The 19,136-nt window shown below is 35.2% G+C and overlaps 1 protein-coding gene across 1 annotated transcript in view; it reads right to left on the reverse strand.

Annotated features, from left to right (window-relative positions):
- Positions 1–19,136, reverse strand: part of lgs (BCL9 domain-containing protein legless) — a 684,040-nt gene that overhangs the window by 484,055 nt on the left and 180,849 nt on the right. The gene's annotated exons all lie outside the window — the stretch shown is intronic.

The following is a 19,136-nucleotide window of genomic DNA, read 5'->3' on the forward strand; positions in this document are numbered from 1 at the left end:
TATTTCCCTCCGTTCTTCAAATGTGACCACATCAAAGCATTAAAGTTGACAGTTCTGTTTTTCAATCATCTACCCACTTCTCACATACAGTCCTTTGTTTTAGCTAGCGGTGTCATTTTAAATTTTATTTCCATTACTTGTAGTTAATCTACAAGTAATGAAGACTTGTAAATTTTTCCGTGTTTCTAAGGTTCCAGGTTTAAAACCTCTCTCTATATAAATATATATATATAAAAAAAAGCTGACATCTATATAATGGGTGCCTGCGTTTAAGAGGCATATGCTTAAAATACAAAAGGTTGGGCTTGTTTGTTTTGTGTGCTAGCTCATCTAATATTTTCATCTCATTTCCTATTCTTGATATTCGTATGATCTCGTTTCTTTAATATTTTATCTCTCAATAAACACAATATGGATCAGGGGTGCTAGGTGTGCAGCGCACACACACACGGAATAGCAATATAACTGACATTATATGTTTTTGCATTTATTCCTGTAAAGACTACCTGATTCTTTACTGGCTTCGTGTGATTCCTAAAATCAAACAATATCTAATGCTCCACGAAGACACTTTTCGACGCGTAAACATTGCATTACATTCGCGTTAATAGCCCGGGTGTGCAGTCAATACGGACAGCTTCGAGCCCTTTGAACAGACGTACAGTGGTTCGAATTCTTAGCGTTCCAGTGGTTTTAAAACCACCCAGAAGGCGAGGTAGGATGCAGGGTCAGACAATGGCACCCAGAAATCAGTGGCTGTGATTGATTATTGTGTCAACCAATCCAAATGGACGTTGACATTTGTCATGAGTTGCTGTTTTTGTTTTATGAATTTCGTCTGTTTTGAGTGCGGGAAGTATGAACTGAGGTGTTTAGGTCACCGCTATAGCCAAATGTTCCTTACGTCACTGATAGGAATCGAACCCAGGCCTTTCCAACTTCAGTCTATACCGACTGAGCTACGGCGGCTCAGACGATCTAGTGAATGATCCGTTTTCTGTCAGAGCTTTGGGCTGTGGCAAAACTCATCTTGTTCATCTATATCATTATAGTCGAAGGAGGTTGGAAAAATAATAATTTCCAAATTGATTCCTTTTTCCGATTTCTGTGCGTATTATATGACTGTATTAAAAATCAAATTATCCGTGTCTCACTCTAGCATTTGCCAATGATTAATCTCACCACGAAGGCTAAACCCTCTGTGCTTCTCACATAAATTGGCGCGCGCGAGGAGCTATTGTTCATTTGACCATTATGCTTTCCATATTTAAAATTATCATAATTGTTAGAGTTATCCTACAATTAATTGCATTAGACCAATTAAGATGCGCTTTGCACTTATAAAACTTTCATACATCAATAAAACGCAATTATACGGTCAAATTGACGTGCATTTTTTAGGGAGGGTTGCATAAGCCACACGAGAATGCACCCAACCTAAATGGGCACGCGATGCCACTGGTATAGATACAGGCAACCCTCATTAACGCGAATAACTAATCCATCAATTAATGCGCGCTAAGCGAATGCAATAAACAATAAGAATAATATTAATTCATTCAATAGTTAGGGTAAATTTGGGGGAAAAAATTACAGTATAAGCTATATTAGAGGATGAGATCAAAGTTAATAAAAATCAATTGCTTAAATTTTTATTTAATGTCTAAACATTTGATTGAACAATTTTTTTTTACAAAAAAAATCAAGTAAAGATATTTGAATCGTGCTCGACTTTTTTTTATCTTCCCATGCAATTTGCGATAGCTGGCGAACACTTTATCAAGATTTCGGCGGACTTCGAAGCTTCGTTCCATATCAGGATCAGCATCAAACAAAATTTTTTTAGCATGCTCAATATGATTGAAACTAGCTCAAGTTCTTTTGCAGTTAGCTTCTTAGTCGTAACATTCTCCTCTTGTTCACGCACACTATTTTCTTCTTCATATGTACGCTGTTCTTCTAAATGAAGGAGATCATGCTCGCTTAACTGTTCTGAATAGGAATCGAGAAAGTTTCTCACATCTTTATTATCCAGTTCATTAAATCCAAATTCTTTTCCAATTGTGATGATTTCTTCAAAACATCTTGAATCTTGGATTTTGCGCACGATAAACTAACATAGGCTTCATTTTACAGTCGCCTTCTGCATTGTCTCCTAATATTAGCGTAAGACGATCTTTAGATACTTTTATTCTGGTTGAGATGCTTCAGTTTTAGCTAAATTTTTGTTGGCATACGCTTCCAAACGAGACCAATTTAATCGACATTGAATATTTGCCTATCGTCATAATCACCCTCCTGAATTATTCTTTGCAATTCTTCACGAAACTTAGCCGCGGAATCTTTATCAGCACTAGCAGATTCACCAGTTATTCTTACGCTATGCAGTCCAGTTCGATTTTTAAAACGGTCAAACCATAAGAAACTCGCAGTAAAGCTTTCACATTCCTCTTGAAATTTGGTCTCTTTTAATGAGGTAAAAATATTGAGAGCTTTTGCCTTAATATTCCCTGTACTAAGAGGTATTCTTTTTTGGTTATAATCCTCAATCCAGTGTGGTAGAAGACGCTCCATCTCGATCAGTAAATGGCTTCTATTTCGGGTGATCTGCATGCTTAAAGAAGTAGCAACTTTTCCTTGTTCTCTGTATTCTTTGTCTCTTATTTAATACAATCCAAACTGTAGACTCGCTGTATCCCAGGTCTCGCACAATCATCGTATTACTAGCGTTTCTTTCATGTCTTTTAATGACTTCCAGCTTTTCTGCTCGCTGCAGAATGGCGACAAAAAATTTCGCGCGACATAAAAAAATCGCGTTAATTGATTAATCACTCGCTTAAAGCCAGAAATTATATCATTTTTGTACGCATAACTGAATCGCGCATATCGAATTCGCGTTAAGCGGGGGTTCCTGTAGTTCGAACTGCAGACAAACTGTATCCCAGGCTACAGTTACACTCGCTGAAGATTGGCGACAAAAAAATTTCGCATAACGTAAAAAATCGCGTACTGATTAATCACTCGCTTAAAGCTGGAAACAGTATCATTTCACTCAATCGTGCATATCGAATTCGCGTTAAGCGAGGTTTTACTGTAATCCTTACATAATTATTTTTATGCTTTTTTTAACATACGTATAGACAATATAAGGATTATTTTAGCAATTTTTATTCGATGTTTTCGATATTTTCAAAATAATTGGCTTTGTTTTGATTTGACCAATAACTTTCACATTCCCAGCATCCTTCCCTCCTACACACTCTGAACTTTCTAAAGAGAACAAGGATCAGCATGCTACATTTTTTTTTTTAAATATATCCATGAAATTCTGCTTCGTTACATCCAGAAGACAGTACACCCAATTCTCTATTTACACGGTAGATTGGTTACAGAAAAAAGGTGTAAATGAAAACCGTGTAAAAAAAAAGAATAATGTGCATATAAAAAAAATAGAAGAATGATTCCAGATGTGGAAACACGATACGAACAATAAGGTATTTACAAACAAAACATACGAAAATCATTGAATAAAACTATTTAATTTTAATGGGATAATATTTTTTTATTTTAAATACTTATTTTCAGTGTGTGTGTGTGTGTATCTTCCTTAAAGAAAATAGTGTGTCACTAACAAAACAAATTCGAAAAGACCCAAATACACTAGCGCATATGATTATTAGCTAAATTTTATTCTTCACTTTCTGACAGTAGCCGCATTCTTTTATGTGAGACTGGAATTAAATTACTTCCGAAGCGTTTTCTTCAGTAAAACCGAACTAAATTAGCACTAATTTCCAATAATTCTGAAGGTCGATTTTTTAATTTTTTTTTTATCACGAACTCTGTAATTAATCGTTGAGATCCTGTTTTGACTAGATCTTTGTATAATTCTCCATATCGCACCATACATGACTGAAGTTCACGTTTAAACTGTTCAGCTCGTTCAGTATTTTTACCATGTGTAAGAAATGACTTTGCAAATTATTAGCCATTTGAAGTCCTTCTTTAATTAATCCTGCAGCAGGCGGAATCTCTTCATCACTTTTTTTTTCCCATCGAGACTCTCAAGGACATCTATTATTTTATTATCTCTAACAGTCTTGTCAACCATCAATTCTACAATATCTGTAGACGAAAAATAATCAAATCCTTCTCCGTAAACTGCATGTGCTAATCTGATGATATTGGGATATTCAGTTGTATGCAAAGGTAAGGGGTTTTTCTTTTGAACATATTCTGGCCAAGTAGCTTTCCAGCATGATTTAAAGTTCATGGTTTCAATTCTAATAATGCCAACTTAGCAAGTTTGATGAAATCAAAAACAGAAAACTTCTTCCAAACATCAATAACTGTCAGTAAATTATCCTCATCTAGTTTATCCAAATGTATTGGAATGTTCTTCTTATATAGTAAGCTTTGAAGGTAGCGATCACACCCTGGTCTAGTGGTTGTACAAAGGATATTGTATTAGGTGGCAGAAAACAAAATTCCACATTCGGGTGTTCTAAACCAGGATGGCTAGGCGCATTGTCTATAATCAAAAACACTTTAAAGTCCAGTTTTTTTTTTCCCCGTCAAATACCGTTTAACTTTTGGAAGAAAACATTGATGGAACCATTCATTAAAAATTTCTTCTGTAATTCAATTTTGTCTTTTTTTTTGTTTGCCTTCCAGTGGATTTTAACACTGGTAACGTGTTAAAATCCACACCTTTCATTGTCGCCGGTCTTAGGGATCGAGTAATGGTTTTAATATACGATCTCCTGAAGCATTGCTGCAAAGTAATAGTCACAAGATCCTTAGCTGCTTTAAAGCCACCAACACTGTGATTTCGTTATATATGAGGGTGGTCTGAAAAGTCCTCACTCTCAACCATAGATGGCACACTATCGGCAAGAGATTTTTCCCCCCTAATTTGGTATATCTGTCATAAGCATCCATGTAAAACTGCAAGTCATTCTATCAAGTAGTTTGTTTTATACAGCTGTGTGAAGCAAAGGTGTTGTCTGTATCCCTTGAAATGGATAAAATTTAGTATCGTGCGGATATGAAATTCTTTGTAGAAGGTTAAACTCCAAAATAAATTCATTCTAAGTTTATTAAAGTTTATGGGCACACTTCTCGTTTGTTTTCGAGAATTAAGAAATGAACTGCCCAGTTCAAACGTGGCCGTACCAGTTTTGAAGATGATCCACGTGAAGGACGTCTGAAAAGTGTAGCAACACCAAAAATCATTGATCAAGTGCACAATATGGTATTGGATGACCGGCGAGTCAAAGTGCGCGAAATTGCTGAGACTATACGCATTTCAAAAGAACGTGTAGGATATATTTTGCATGAAGAATTGCATATCAAAAAGCTTTGTGCAAGATAGGTGCCGCGCTTGCTCACAGCAGATCAAAAACGCACTCTCATAAAAATTTCTCAACAGTGCTTGGTGCGTTTTAACAAGAATAAAACGGATTTTGGCATCGATTTATTACTATGGATGAGACTTGAATTGACCATTACACACCAATATCAAAGGGCAGTCAAAACAGTGGACAGAAGCCGGTTGTTCAGCGCCAAAGAAGACAAAGCCGGTTCCATTAACAGGAAAGGTAATGATATCGGTGTTTTAGGATGCTAAAGGCATTCTGTTTATTAATTATCTTGAAAGGGATAACGCAATAACCGGGAAATATTTTCCGATCTTTTAACCAGACTAGACGAAAATATTAGTGAGAAAAGACACAGTTTGCAGAAGAAAAAAATCACCTTTCAACAGGATAATGCACCTGCCCACAAAGGTGTTTTCGCAATGGGAAAATTAAGGGATCTGCACTATGAATTGTTGGAACATCCACCCTATTCCCCAGATTTGGTTCCCTCTGACTTCTATCTCTTCCCAAAACTAAAACTCTTTCTTGCTGGTCAGCGTTTTTCTTCGAATCAAGAGGTGATTGCAGCTCTAGAGGGGTATTTTGCAGATCTCACCGAGAACCACTACAGGGACGGGTTAATGGCGCTGAAGCATCGCGGAATTAGTCTTAAAAGAGATTATGTTGAAAAATAAAAATAATTTTGAAATTACAAATTCATTTTTTCAATGTTAGGCCGAGAACTTTACAGACCACCCTCGTATAAGGCAATCCGATCGGAAAATCCAACTCTGTGTATTTCTAGGCGCAGAGATTTTGCTGAAATGGGTTTCTCGTTACTGGTGTTGAATTTTTCACACAATTGCTCAACAGTAGCCTACCTATTTATCGACTAACATGTGCAATTTCAGTTGTTCTGGTCACAGATGCATCTGCCAGCCTGGCTCCAACAATCACGCCTCTTTCAAAGTCCTGAGGTCCTCCCTGGATTCCATTCTAACATGATTAAACGGCGGCAGGTCTTCGTGTACTTTTATACACACGTCCCTAGGAATGCCAGGAGACATGTGCATATCAACTGTATCTGCGTTAATCTGTATAAATTTAATTTATACATTAGGCACAGTAAGAGATTTACTCCTTTGGAAGAACTAGGAAAATTCTTGACATAATTAACAAGATCAGTAATAACAGAGGAACTTCAACTAAATCCCAGCAAGACAAAGTTTATGGTTCTCAAAAAAAAAAGGAAGCTTTTGAGATCCAAGTGTCCTTAATGGAGAAAGAATTGAGGAAGTCAGCACGTTTGAGTACCTGGGATCCATTATTAATGTGAAGAATTGCTGTTCAGATGACAACAGAAGAAGATTCTTCTGGTTCCCATCTGCCATACGGCCGCGGGAGGGTAGCTAAATGCTACCATTCTAGGGAGAGATGATTATGAGCAAGGTGGTTTCCCGTTGCCTTCCTTGCCGTAAATATTTATGACTGTAACCTGTGTGTTCACGGGGCCGGTTTGCCTGCTTGCGGGATGAAAAACCCCAGATAAACTGGCGGAAAAAACCCTGCTGCCCACGCCCAAGACCGGCTAACTTGGCTATGGCTGAGGAAGATCCTTAAGCTCCTCACGTCGTGGACGGGAATCGAACCTAGGACACTCCTTCCCGAGGCATATGGTTGCAAAGCGCACAGCCACTAGGCTAACCGCTAGGCTAAAACAACAGTCAGAGACTTGTCTAAAATCTGGAAGGATGGACCTACGTCTATGGGAACAAAGTTGAGGATTTTGGATGCAGTTGTTTTTCGAACAGCGACTTATGGATGTGAGACTTGGAGCCTAAGGAAGTCAGATAAGAAATGGATACCTGCTTTTGAGATGTGGTATTACAGAAGGCTGTTAAGGATATCATATACTGAAAGGCGTACAAATAAATGGGTATTAGAAAATATCAGTAAAACTTTAATGCTCCTTAAGGATAGTGACAAAAGAAAGTTAAAATATTTTGGACACATTGAAAGGATGGACTTCTCAGAACAGTAATAGAAGGTAAAGTTCCTGGAAAAAGAGGAAAGGGTAGACCATCAATAAGATGGATGGATGGTGTGTGTGGAGTGACTTATCTTCAGAGTTGAGGCCTCCAGAAAAGCAAACAAACAACAGAACTACATGGCGAGGCCTGGTGTGGCACATCAATGAGCATCGAAGTGACCATACGGCATCTGTCGATGTCCAGTAAACATACAGATGGATAGATAGGAATGACGATGGCCAATTTACGTATTCGAGACAGGGGCGGGTCATACATAGGCACTGCGGAACTGCAGCACTCCCAATTTTTCTCGATATATAAATATATTTATTGATTTATTTATATTTGCTTGTAATATTAATTTTATCATCAACAATCCTATACAATTCTCTTATTTTGTATCAAAAATAATAAAAATCCATCTTGTAGCACTTAGGAGGGCGGAGGACGCTAGCAGCACTGTGTTTACAACACTGTGTTTACAATTGCTAGCATTACGCTTATAGCTCGCATCTCACTATGACTACGTCATAGTGAGATGCGAGCTATAAGCGTAATGCGGCACTGTCGTTCGCGCAGTTCCACTGTTATTTATATGCAGTTTGTGCCAGTAGTTGAGTGTTCGTAGTGCTTATCGTGTTTACTCCGTCTCTTTAAATATTTGGACTTTACAATTTAATCCTTTAATTGTAATGTCCAAAAATTTTAAATCCATCCATTCCTTTAATTGTAATTAAAAGAATGGATTTTATTTTTAAGTAATTTTGAATTATACTAAACTGTATAATTTTATCGATAATAAACAATATTTTTTCATGTTTAATTTTTTTAATTTTTACCATAATTTTGATATTTTATCCACACACGTATACACTGTACTTACAGTGTGTGTGTATATTTCGAAAGTTGCAGCACCCCCACGATTTCAAGCCACGAGCCGCCATTTTTCGAGACTACCCTATTGCAAGAGACAACACACCTCAAAATAGAAAAGCAATATATTAGGAATGGGAACGTTAAAAGATTTCAAAACCGCACATTTTCTCCTGATAAGGAAAAAAACTATTTATTGCAGAACAAACAAATTAACAAACTACAATTTAACAATAAACAATACGCAGTTTGTTTGTTAAAAAAAAAAAAAAATAATAAATAATAATAAATAAATAAATAAATATATAAATCCGTTATTTCAAGGGCCGGGTAGGACTGCATCGCTCCATTAACCACGAAAACATGGCGAAGGATAAACAGACTGTGCCGCAGTAAGAATTAACTAACCGACAACAATGAATAGTCCGATGGAAACGTAACTTAATGTTGTTGTTGATTATAGATTTGTACATCTATAATCATTGCTTGTACACATACCAGCCATTGAATCAGAAACCTTTATGCAGATATACGTAAACGTCTCTAGGCAACTATTTAAGAATGTTGCTGGTCATCGTCAATAGTGCTGATCACAAAAATCTTTCGGAGTTCTATGGGTGACTTACTATGGTTGCCTGCCTGGCTGGAGCCACGATTTTGAAAACAGCAAAGCTGACTGGTTTCTCAAAAAGTAAGATATCTCGGGTGTTTAATCAGCGGAAAAATAACAGACATGGTTTGTCTAAAATGCGTAACTGTGGTCCTGAAACAGCCCGTCAGGAACAAGATCGCCGTAGTCTGTGAATGCAACTGACCGAATTTCTTTTTAATTGAGGTTGTTCGCAATTCTTATCTCACCGAACAATGCGCAGGGAATTGGCAGGCGCATGCGTATACGGAAACTACGGATTTCTGCGAAGTTTCTAATCCAGTGGGCGGTATGTGCACAATGCGCTGGGAATAGCATATAACAGGTCTATGCTATTGACACAATACAATCTGCTGCAGATATGGTTGCAATTTATTTTCATTTAATTTTTTTTTGGGAGGGGGGGGGGGGTATGAAATCGCTTCTAAGTCTCTCTCAGTAGAGCAGTAAACCAACCCGAGGGAGGTCAAGAGGTTCTAATCCAATGCTACTTCAACTATCTGATTCCTGGTCAGACTCACTAGGCTCTGTTCTTCATAGCTTTCGTAATATGAAAAAACTCATTTATAAAAACCCATGCGAACTTATAGAACTTCTAGTTGACTCATTTGTTTATGGTCATGGATGACGCGGAGAATTTTATATCACATTGAAAACTTTTGAAGGATTTAAATACCTATTCTCCATAAAATGTTACTGTATAAAAAAGTAACTACATGATAGAATGGCTAAATGAATAAGAACAATCTGACCTTTTCGTCAAAAAATGTAAATGTATACTAGAATAACGACGATTTCTCAGTGTAGAGCAGCGTTGTCATATTGTTCTCCATGAAGAACGGCATGAAAAAAGTGAAGAATTGACAGATGAAAGTTGTTTGAACCAAAAGAGGATAAGAATCTATCGGAATGGTGGAATAAAGTACACGTCAATGGTTATAGAAACGATTTTGGTTATGGAGGTTCAATGCTAGAAACTACTGTCTGAACAGAAAGAACAAGCATCGTGAGCTCCACTGTTTAAGGAGGAAGACTTATTTGGAGACGGATCGTTATTTGTTCTAAATGCTAACAGTGGTTCACTTTGTGTCGGGGGAGGGGGGAGGGGTTACCGCCTAATGCCAAATAACCTCAATATAGTAAGAACAGAGTGCATAAGCAAATCATACTCGCCCTTGCAAATGTCGACTGATTACTTGTTGTTGATGGAATCTTGAACGCTTGGAAAGATTATAATGTTGAACAGTGATTGGGACTTGACTTAGGATAGTAATTTCATTTTGCAATGTAATAACTGGTTATGCAGCTGAGAAAACAATGAGAAAGTTTTCTGCTCGCCACGAACTAGTTGACTGTTATATGATGCGTTTTGTATGGTGATGTCTATTGATTTATTAAAAATAAATAAAAATAAAAATAAAAAAACTTATTCACTTAATGCATGAAATTAAAAGTTGCTTTAAAAACTAGCTGATCCGCTCTGATAATTTTCGAGATTATCATTCGTGTGTATAGCGCACATTTTAAACATTTCTTCCTTAAGAAAACAATACGAATTAAAAAAAAATCGATTATGAGTTTCACACTGTTATTAACACATCGCATGCAAAACCACAAACTACGAAATGTCTTCATATGGAAGAACAACAAACATGCCTATGTATTTTATTCTTTTTACTGCAGAACACCTGCAAATAATATTCAGAAACTTATTTTTTCCACTTTGAGTATCAAACAAATAGAAACAAAAAGTGGTGAGCCCCTGAGAAAGAGGTACTCACCAATGTGAGCCCCTTTCTCAGGGGCTCACATTGGTGAGTACCGGCATGGCAAACCAGAGATACCCAAGCTAGACCTGATCTTACTTCGTACAATATAAACTTGGTATATCATATTTGGAGACTGGTCTTTTACTCTTCTTTCCCTCTACTCTCTCTTGCTTCTTACTCCTTCACCCCCCCCCCCAGTGCTATTAGAGCAATTCGAGGGCGAGGGGGTGACTCTTTCCTCTCAAACTGTAGTTTTCACTATCTACTAAAAAAAAGGCAAGCCTAGTTGTCTTAAGGTGGCAGCCCCACCACTAGGATACCTATCGTCATGCTAGTCACTTGACAAAGGGAAACACATATTACTTCAAGTCTCAACGAAATCCAAACCGAACAGAAAACATGGGAAACGACCGCAAACTGGAAACGGTTAATAAACTTTGGAAAAAGAAAAACCTGGTGAAATATGCTACATGGAACATTAGAAGCATAGCACATAAAGAAGAAGAATTAAATAACATTTTAAATGACGAAAATATAGAAATTGCAGTTCTTACAGAAACAAAAAAAGAAACAGCTAACTACAATATCATATATAGTGAAGTTGACAAACAAATACATGCAAAAGCTGGTGTAATGATTTGGATCCATAAATCAATTAAAGCAAAAATAACTCATTATACATACTGGAATGAAAGATTAGAAGTGCGATTAAAATTAAATAAAGAAAATTTAACGGTTGTTGCAGTGTATGTCCCTGAAGAAGGAAAAGAAGAAGAAAATGATTACTTTTACAAAGAATTACAATGAATATATGAAAAATTAAATAAAACAGACCATATAATTATAGCCAGAGATCTTAATGCCAGAATAGGAATGAAAAAAATTAACAATATACAAAAATTTGGAGAACCAACAGTAAACAAAAATGGAAAGCGACTCATGGATTACACAATATATAATAATTTAAAAATAATACATTTTACAAACATAAAAATATACATAAATGTACGTGGTGCGCAAGAGGACAAAAATCAATAATAGACTACTTTATAGCAAATGAAAAAGCAGCAAACCTCTTCCTAGATGTTAAAGTTAGAAGAGGGCTAGAAAGTGATACAGATCACTATTTAGTACAGGCAAAACTAAGATTTCCACCAAACTGGCTATAAAAATACAAAAAAATTAAACAAACTAGAGAAACAAAATCTAATTACAAAGTAAGACTACTAAATGATTAAGTATACGAAATTTATACCAACAGAGGATTAATAACTACTTAGAAAAAATACAAGAAAATAAAGACATTGAGAAAGAATGGAATAATATAAAAGAAATTATCACATCAGCAGCATATGAAAGTCTAGGAACACATAAAAAATATCATAAAAATAAAAGATTACATATATGGGACAATAAATAAAAAGCTGGCTTTTAAAAGATGGTTAAGCAGCAAAAAACAAGAAGATGAAATTGAATATATATATAAAAAAAAAAAAAAAAAAGACGAGCAATAGCCAAAAGAGAAACATAGAAAGCTGGGAAAAATCTGTATCATATCTAGAAAATGACATATACAAAATAAGACACATGAATGCAGATATAAAAGAAGCTGCAAATATAAATTGTGAAATAGATGAAAAAGAATTCTTGGATTACTTTACAGATCTTTGGACGGATAATACTGGCATCAAAAATAATAATTCCAGAAACTTGCAAAATACCTTAAATGATATGATAACAGTGAAAGAATTAAAGGACAACCTAAATAAAATAAAAAAAAATGGCAGGAGAAGATGAGATAAACTCCGAACTGTATAAATTTGCTGGAAAAAAATTTCATCAAAGATTACTAAAATTTTTAATAAAATATATACAAATGGACAAATACCAACACAGTAGAATGGAATATAAGCATAGTAATGCCTATATTTAAAAAAGGGAATAAAACAAAACCTGCTAACTACAGAAGTATTAGTTTATTGAATACATGCTACAAAATATATAGCAGAATACTTAATGAAAAACTAAAAATATACAGTGAAAAAAATATTATTAGAATGTCAAAATGGATTTAGAAAAGGACGCTCTACAATGGATACAGCTTTCTGTTTAAAACTACTTATAGAAAAAAGATAATTTAATTTGGAAACTCATCTTTTGTTTATAGATTACGAAAAAGTATTTGACAAAGTAAAAAGATATATACTGTTTGATATATTACAAAGAACAAATATGCCAAATATTTTACTACATGCAATATTGAATATATATAAAGACAATGAAATAAAAATAAAAAATAATTGAAAAGTTGTCTGAAAAACAATCTATAAACCAAGGAGTAAGACAGGGATGCCCTATGTCTCCAATACTTTTCAATATTTACATTAATGAAACATTAATACAGTGGAACACCTTAAACAGTCAAGGTATAGAAATTTCCCGGAATAACAAAATAAATACGCTATTATTTGCAGATGATCAGGTAATAATATCAAATATGGAAGACAATTTACAAAGAGCAATATATAATTTAAACATTATAGTAGAACAGTTTGGAATGAAATTGTCCATAGATAAAACTAAAATAGTGGCATTTTGTGGACAAACTCCAATTAGAAGCAAAACAGTTATTAATAATAAAATAATAGAACAGATAAATACTTTGTTATCTTGGATGTGAAATATCATATAAAACAGAAAAAGACAAAATTAAAAACTTCAAAATTTTTACAGATTATAGGCCTGATAAATAGAACACTCAACCCAAATATAGTACCAAAAGAAACACGCTTGAAAATATACAATACTTTAGCAGTGCCTACATTATTATATGGCAGTGAAATTTGGGCAATAAACAAACAAGATAAACAAAGAATAAAAATAAGTGAAATGAGATTTATGAGAACTGTAAAATACACATTATTAGATCAAAAAAGGAACGAAGACATTTTAAAAGAACTAAAAACAAAATCAATAGAAGAAAAACTAAACAATTATAAACAAAAATGGATTGAACATGTAAACCGAAAGGCCAACACCCGACATCCTAAACAAATACTAAAATATAAGCCAATTGGAAAGAGAAGGCAGGGAAGACCTCAAAAAAGGATTTTGGATGGATAATGAGACCGGAACAGACCAATATGGTCTGTACCCGTAAATAGTGTTATGATGGAGTATCAAACAAATAGAATGTCTCTAGAAAATACAGAACTAATGAAATGTCTCTAGAAAATACAGAACTAGAAAATAAAGAACTAATTTATAAATAATAATGGCAGAATAACTAGGGCAGATCTGAGAAATAAAACACTTCGACAATGACTAAGAGACATATAGATCAGAATTAAAATTCAGCTTTAAGGAATAAATCAGCATAAAAAAAAAGTCACATAATTGCAACTACAGTCTGTGAAATTAAGGTCAAAATAACGGCTTTTTGGGAAAAGGAGTGGGAAAACAAAAACGACGAATTCGAAGACTTCCGGAAATCCGGTCGAGTAAAATGAATCGAACAACGGCCACTTATAAACATCTCTCTCTCTCTCTCTCTCTCTAATCAGGTGTGACGCGAACGACATTGTGATGCTACATCTCCAGATCGCATCACATTCACCGCCAGTGATAAAAAGCTCCGCGCGTGATGCTCGCAGCCTGACATCCACCTGTTACTGGTTCATGCCGAACACACTGCCCACAAGTAGGCGTAGACGGATTCCGTTGGACAGACGTGCAGGGGATCGATCCGTACCTCACGACCGCACAGCGGTTACCCAAGCAGGCACGCAAACAATGTCGCTGAGGCTGACACTGAGCAGGGGACACTCCAAGGGCGCAAGGGGAGAGAGAGTAACCGGGAGAGAAACTAGCTGTTTTGTTGATGTGTGACAATGTTCAGATTCTACTACTAATCTTCGAATAAATTGAGTCGTGTGCGATAGAATTTGGTGCTGCGACGGGCCTTTTTTGTGGTTCTAGTACTGCTTATCATGAAAGCAAGCAAGCATCGTTTTTATATTTCCAAAATAATAAAAATATACAAGTCCCAAACAGAAACAGATCTTAATTCATGGATTATATTCAAAATTCGTGTCGATAATTGAAGACCATCAGTAAATAAGTTGGAGTAAAAAAAAAAAAAAAATTAACTCCAGGAAATCGACACCATTTTGATCCTAATGTATAAAACACGCCATTCAGGTCAAGTCTGATCTCCGTGTAAAATATAATATTTATAGCTGATCGTAACAAACCAGACATATTCAAATTTGTTGCAAATGGAGCGCGATTGTGTAATTTTTTCGCTTTCAGAGCAAAAGAAATGGAATAGTTTTTACATGAACATATTAGCAGCTTTGAAAGTAATATGTGAATGCTGCAAATATTTGGTACAAATACAACAAATTTGTGTAAGGAACTATGTGGTTATGCAATGGACTGGCCTGGACAAAGCAAAGGACCATTTACCGACAAGTTATTTCCAGAGACTAACAGAGAGTTTGAAGGAGAGAACAAAATGTTATTGACAAGAGCAGATTTATTACTAGACATATTTCTAGATGTGTTCAATTTGTGTTGTATGTTTTGACATCGTATGTGGGGTTTATAAGATAAACGTTTTAGGATCTTTTTAATTTATAAAGCGAACGCCATATTTAGGTGCGGATGGAGAAAGGGGGTGGGGTGTCTACCGTTCCTTATGTTTTACTTCTATTAGTCTAAAATATGCGATTAAATCATCATGAAATTCCGCAAAATGACACATTAGTACCACTTAATTGAGTAATTAAAAAAAAGGTTTTTTTTTTAAATCAGTAGGTAGATGGTATTATATGTTATTAATAATTTATATTAACTTATAAAGGAAAAATATAAAAACTTGGCAATTAGTGGACAGATTCTCCTCTTTACAATCTGTAAGATCTAGTTCGAATCTAGTCTAACATGCGACGAACCTTTGAAAGTCTCTTACAAAATGAGTCGGCCGATCTAATGCAGTAGTCGCAGGGTTTTCACCCCTGGAAATTTAGCATTTTTGTCCAAGAAAGCAGACAAACATGCAAGAGAGACAGACGACATAATACAGATTTTTCTAGTCTATGTTTCGGCCGTAATTACAAAACAACAAGCGGTTAGAACCGAACTACTGCAGCAGCACGAATGTTTATATAAGTCTTTATGTAGTACCCTATTTTCAACATCCGGTGTGTGAGAACAGCATCTTGTGTGCTGAAGACAGGAGTCGACGTGTTTGGACCCTAGAACAGTTGTTGTGTTATCTAACACTTGATTCGACCACAGTACTAAATATGTTATAGGTTTCCAATATTTCGTTCTGGAATTACCATGTGCAAGTAAATTATTAATTGGGGTTAATTTCTTAAATTTATATTTTTAAGAAAATACTCAATATGATAATTAGTGTTTCAACTGTTCGACATTAAAGCGTTTAAACAGCAAATTTTAATAATATTATTGTAGCAATCCCAGAGCCAAAAGATTGGAACACCCATAGCATATTCAAAGTTATACATATCCGAATTAGCACAGAGATTCAAAGATATTCACAGTCAATTCAATTTATTCAGTTAATTATTAATTTCGTTTAGAAAAATACAGCTAGAATAGTGCCAATAACTGTTAACAACACTGCGAAGATTAAAAAAGAGATGAAAATCATGATAATGGAGCATCGCATGACTTCATTGTCTCGAAAGTCTAGGTCTAAATATTTCAACTAAAGAATACTAAAGATAATGACAGAAGGTACGATTAAATAAGTAAATTAAAATAAACAAGCAGGGAAAAAAAAAGCTACAACTCTGTTTACTCAGTTTTGGTTATTTTAACAGATTGTAGCCTGATTACTCTCCAGTGATGATGGCAAGTTCGGGTTTAATAAAGACCAATTAATGTAACATTAGTGTTACATTATTTTAGTAAAATAAGTGTCACATTATTTGGCCGTTCCCCCCTCCCCTCTACTAGGTTAAAGCAATACTGGTAGATAATAACAATGATGATACTCGAATAAATTGGCAGTCGTTAATATTTATATTAGGCCACGATTTCCATTATTGATTAATTAACGGAACATTAATAAAGTTTCTTAACAACGGAAAGTGAACAGGTCAGTCTCACATGAAAGTTGCAGTACATTAAAATCAGGCATTCCAATGAATGCTGAACTCTCACACAAAACCAATCTCAGAACGAACACACACACGACTATTTTTTTCCTCTCTTCTTTCCTTTGGCGAGAGAAGAACTCACGTCATCAATATGCACAATTTACCAAGATTGACAACAGCGGATCTACTGTTGTCAATACTAATTTTCGCTGATCAATAATTAGCGAAAATTCCGCCTTCTGAACATTCTGTATGAAAATTCTGATAAGAGTTTATTAAAATCTTATCAAAATTTTCATACATATTCTGTACGTTACATACATACATTATTGGTGGGAGATGAATTTCATTCACAGGGCGAGATCACATTCTAGCATAATGGAGATTCGAAGTGACTTGGGAAAAAGTCTCATGTTTGACTTCTAGAGCAGGTTTCCAAATCATATAAAAATATATACAAAATAAATAAATATTAATAAGGTTTTCTTCCTATAGAGATTTAAACACACACAGAGAGAATTTACAGGAAGAAAACCAAGAGAGGTAGATGTGGATGAACTGGCCTATTAAACTCAGACCAAAGAAATTGATTTTAAAAAACAAAGTACTGTATATGCTTACTCTATCATACTCTCTCCTCCTTGATGTATTTGAGCGCTCGGTTGGACACAGCACTATCAAAGGTTCACAAATAATATGCATGACTTCTGTCCAGAATAGCGTACCACTCTTCTTGAGAAAAGTAAGATATATTAAATGCAGATGTATTATTAACCAACAACAAAAATCCTTTGTTAATAATGCAAGAGAGAGGAGATTTAAACTTTCAGAATTCTTTTAAGGTCAAACTCCTGACGGAGGAATAGAATTCGTTCTGCACCAACGTTTAAATGAATGTTACAATATTCACAGCATATTAATGAATCCATAAAGTAATTAAACATTTTTCGAATTACAAACGTTACTGTATTATTAATCGATTTGCTTCTCAATTTTTATTTGACACAGACTTAACATCGCTATGCAAAGAGCATACGATTCTAATTAAAGTACTCAGCGATCTAACCAAAAAGTCTGCAAGGGACAAGTAAATCCAAGCTTATGCAGTTTCTGCACTGTACTTGATTTTTCATATTCAACTTCCTTTGCGACAATGCACACTTCAGTTTTGGCTATTTATTCCAGTTATGAACGGCTCTATTGTCAAGCCGCAACTTACGAGCGACATCTATCGGACAATCACAAAACAATATGCAGTAAATGCAAACGCAAAAAAAAAAAAGGGCAAAGTATATAACCAACGAGATAAATGTTCTGTGTAAGCGTATTCATACGTATCGAACAGGACAAGGATTTTCGAAGTTTGACACAAATAAGACACTAAATGATACTTAATAATTCAAGCGGACTAAATGAATTCTGCTATCCAAATGAAACCATTTTACTCGAATGCAAAAATGCCCATTATTACTATTATTATGTGATACCTCAAATGTATGCATGGTTCAAGCATTTAGCACTAATGAAGGAGATTGAATTATGAGCAATATCGATGTTTATATTAAAATCAATTAAGTCTGGTTCAGCATAAAGAAATGTCAAATGTAACACTATTCAAATACAAAGTCAAGCAACTGCTCTGGTCAATATGAAGATAATCGCTAGCGAGATGTGTGAATTCTTTAAAATTCAGATTAGATTTGGTTACTTAGATAGCGGGAAAGGACCTAAGACTACAATGTTTATCTAGCTCGTGTGTTTTCCGGCTTGCGGGTGGATGAAATCCGGGGGGGGGGGGGGGGGGGGTATTCTCCCGCAAGGATAAAGTCGACATTATCAGCCGATGGAAATGCGAGATATCCATTTCAATCAAAAACGCGTACAGGAAAACGTACATCTAGTACAAATCTGGAGTTGATCAGGAAAGAATTGAAAGATGCGGTGGGGTTTGAGCTTTGTAGTAGAATGCTACGTAATGAGTCGCAAAGTCTCAATCTCTAAAACAGAATGGCTGAACATAAGCCAAGCTTCAACCATGGTAATCAACATGGAAGACTACATTACAATACTTTATGGTCGGATGAGGCAATATGTACGGCAGAAATCTGCAGAAAGTCGTATACCCGAATGCAGTATCCTAAATACAAAGTTTAATAGCGGAGATTTAACGGTAGGGAGCTGTTTCTTCTTGCTAATGGTTTTCATGTCAAGAAAAACATTAGGTCATCGCCGTTCTCTGAGAATTAAATTTCGTAAATCAAGAAACGCAAATCAAAACAGTACACAAACAGGGTTAGGTTTATAGAAAATAAGTTATTTTCTAT

This window comes from Typopeltis vanoorti, chromosome 20 (genome assembly GCF_054136105.1).
Source record: "Typopeltis vanoorti isolate ZY-2024b chromosome 20, IOZ_Tvanoo_1.0, whole genome shotgun sequence".
In the NCBI taxonomy this organism is placed as follows: Eukaryota; Metazoa; Arthropoda; class Arachnida; order Uropygi; family Thelyphonidae; genus Typopeltis; species Typopeltis vanoorti.